This window comes from Cotesia typhae, unplaced genomic scaffold (genome assembly GCF_013202065.1).
Source record: "Cotesia typhae breed Kobodo isofemale line unplaced genomic scaffold, CoteBio_Ctyphae contig_48, whole genome shotgun sequence".
Lineage (NCBI taxonomy): Eukaryota > Metazoa > Arthropoda > Insecta > Hymenoptera > Braconidae > Cotesia > Cotesia typhae.
Genome location: NW_027423756.1, coordinates 7067213 through 7070735, shown reverse-complemented (window position 1 = coordinate 7070735; position 3523 = coordinate 7067213).

Genomic DNA, 3523 nt, shown 5'->3' with positions numbered 1-3523 from the left:
AGAGGCTGGAGAACTGAGAAAGATAAAGAGCGGTATAGAAAAATAAGGCGAATTGGGTGGCAAGATATTATTCTCGCCTGAGGCCACCAACTAACGTGGCAACAAAGTCGAAATAAGAAAACGGGTTTAGAATGGAGATAGAAACAGAGGACGGAGGATATAGAGGCATCTTCTCTTCACCTTTTTTATTTATTTTCGTAATTTTTTACTGTTTTTAGTTCTTTTGGTTTGCGAAGATGCAGAGCTCTGTCTGCCTGATTTTTTATCCTTAAGCGGTGAGATAATTTAGGCCTGCTGGAGACTGGAGAATTGGTGGCGCCTTTTCAGTAATGATGCTTGAGTTTTGGTTTTTTTTCGCTGGTAAGGGCACCGGCCAAAAAATTCGATGAAAAAATTAACCAATTTCACATGTGTGTAAACACCTTTTGTTATTGATGGCCTATAGAGCTCGTAAATCTTCGCTATCAGCTAGTGGATCAATAGCTCTCGAGTATGTGCTCTCTTCGTTTTAGTCTAGATTGCTCGCGGGCAGGGCACGGCTGAATATTTATAGTTTATAGCGGTTTAAATATGTTGAGATGATGAAGTATTAACTACCAGCAGAGGTTGTAAGGTATTCTTGAGTCTGATAATTAAAAACGGAAGCTGGAGAAAGAAATTTTAGATTTAGATGCACAATTATGTCACAAAAATTGTCAATTTGAGCTTAACTGGGTTATTTAAGTTTAGAGTCATTTAGTAATGTGTTTTTCTTCATACCTCGGTCGAAAGTACGTACTTTCCTCTCTAATGGCAGGAAAGAAAGTTCAACATTAACCCCCTGTGAGAAGTACACGCGCGCCCTTTGTAACGGTGGGAGGAAAGAATTTCTCATGCGTAATTACACTTATAACTAGGGACTGTTTATTCCGTCACTATAGCAAATTCTTAACTGCTGTAATTTCTATTGCTACCTTTAACCTTAAAAATATTTATCAATGTTGTTTTGTCATCTGTTAAATAAGAAAAATTTCTGAAAATAATGTTCCTACCAGTAAACTATCATCGGAATAATCATCTAAAAATTTTAATTTGAATAATCAAGTTATGAATTATCAAAACTGTATACTCAGTGGAGATATAATTTTTAACTGCTCCAATATCAAGTTTGAAAACTGTGTATTTTATGGAAGGATTATTAATAATTGCGATCATTCAAGAGAAAATTGAAACGATTAAAAAAAATGCAATAAGAGTTTTTCGCTTATAATATGTTTTGTTTGAGAAATTTTATAATAAATAATATAGTTTGTTAAACTAATGAAAATAAATACATCTTTGAAAAAATGAAATTAATTTATTTTTAAAAAATATGACCAGACTTGATTCTTCGAATGTATTTGATGCCTGACCCCACGACCAGCAGCACTCGCTTCGCTTGTGCCGCAAATGTCGGGGCAGGCATCAAGACATACTTATCTGTACTTGAAGTTAAAAAAAGTAAAATTGATAACGTACTTTCGACCGGCTATGAAGAAAAATCGTATACACTACACAGGCCAAAAGTTGAAATTTCGGTCCTAGTAGTGTAATATACTATTTATTTCAAATGAAGCTGAGAACAGTGTAAAAAGTTCTTTTTTTTAAATTTGTAAATTTAAACTTATCTTAATACGGTGTATTTATAAATATGTATGAATCTAAGTATATTTCAATATTAAAAATTAAAGTTAGTTATTTCCAAAGCTATGAAAATCTTCGAATTTATTTATAAGCTGCTACATATTTAAAAATCCAATGAAATGTACCAAAAATAATCTTAATTTAAACTACTTATTGATTCTTATCGAAAATAAAAGAAAGTCATCTTTTGATTTAAAGTTCGAAAATTGTGATTAATTTTAAAAAATTATAAATTACAACTTAATTTTGCCAAAATTATCTTTTGATAATTTTCAGTTCAATTTATCCAAATCTTTTACATAAAATTAATTTTATTAATGAATCTCATCAAATACTCCTCAGTTGAATTTTTGTAAAAATATTAACACCAATTCGAACATAAATATTTTACTTAAAAAAAAAAGTTTCTCATACAACAGTTTCAAATTCAAAGTATTTTTATCTAAAAAGAAATTCCAGTTGCTCATTACCTACAAACCAAAACTACACTATTATCTCCGCATAAAATATATTTATCACCAAAACAGCTTGAATCGTTATCTAAAAATCATAATTGCTTCCACTTGTTATTAGTGTAAATTTTTGATAAGGTAATTACAATGTGCTCTATGAGTTCACTTGATTAAAATTTAATTCTCATTTCACAACAAAGCGTTTTGTATAATAACAATTAAATGAGTTTAATTAACGTATCAACGTCGAACAGACAGCGCGAATTTACTGATGACTATGCTTTATATTTTAGGATCTATATCTATATCTACATATACACACATAATATCATTATCATTATCATCATCATTATCATTACCATACGGTAAGATTTAATAGAGTAAATAGCAACACACTCATTAATAGGTAACAGTTCACTCTATAAACTTTTTTGTTCTAGAATTCGATTACGAGATAATAGATAAATTTTAGATAATTATGCTAATGTGTCGGAATAATTCAATATTGAGAAATTTAGTTATCCTTATATAAAATTGAGATGAAATGTATGTGGCATCAAACTATTCGTAACGTGATTGGTCGAATATATCATGAGCATGAAAATATATGTAAACGCTATAGTAAGGCGCGCGCAAATTTGAATTCTAGTTCAATTATAAATGAGATTTCCCATGAATAGCCACTGATTAATTGAATCAACAAAACTATTAGAATCACTTTAATATCTCAACGTTGCTACGCAGGAACATGAGTGTGTGTGAGTATGTGAGTGTGTGTTTATACGTACATTCGACAGCATAACGTTTGACTAGTAATAATATATAGATCTCGCCTCTGTACTATGCGCACAAAGGGCCTGCAATTGACGTGTACAGGATCAATGCCAAAGGGCTTTTGGAATGATGACAATGAGTTTGTGAATTTGCTGTATGTATGAGCGTTTCCTCATAAAGCTGCTGTGCGAATTTACAATAATTGATTCCGCTGATACGAATAGAATCAACTATTTCAATCAAGAGTAGTCAAATTTCGCCAGGGAGTGTCATCGAATACTTATGGTACTTATGCACCGTCTGTGACCGCAACGCGTTGAATCGTTTAGTCGGACGCCCGAAAATGCGTTTAATGAAACGAAAACAAATCGGAATGAATGACGCGGCGCGTTATCTGTGGGAATAATTAACATCTGTTTCGGAATCGGAATGAATTGTTTTATTGGATATCGTATAGTGTATGTTGTATTTTGTAGATGGTAGATGGTGGATCGAGATATTTCGTTAATGGTGGTACGCAGAGCATCGGGGTATCGTTTCTGCTCGAAACAATTCCTCGATTTAACGAATAGAACACGCATTTGTTGAATGACGGCTTTAAATTCAGTAAACGGGTTTTATTTTTGTACATTTTC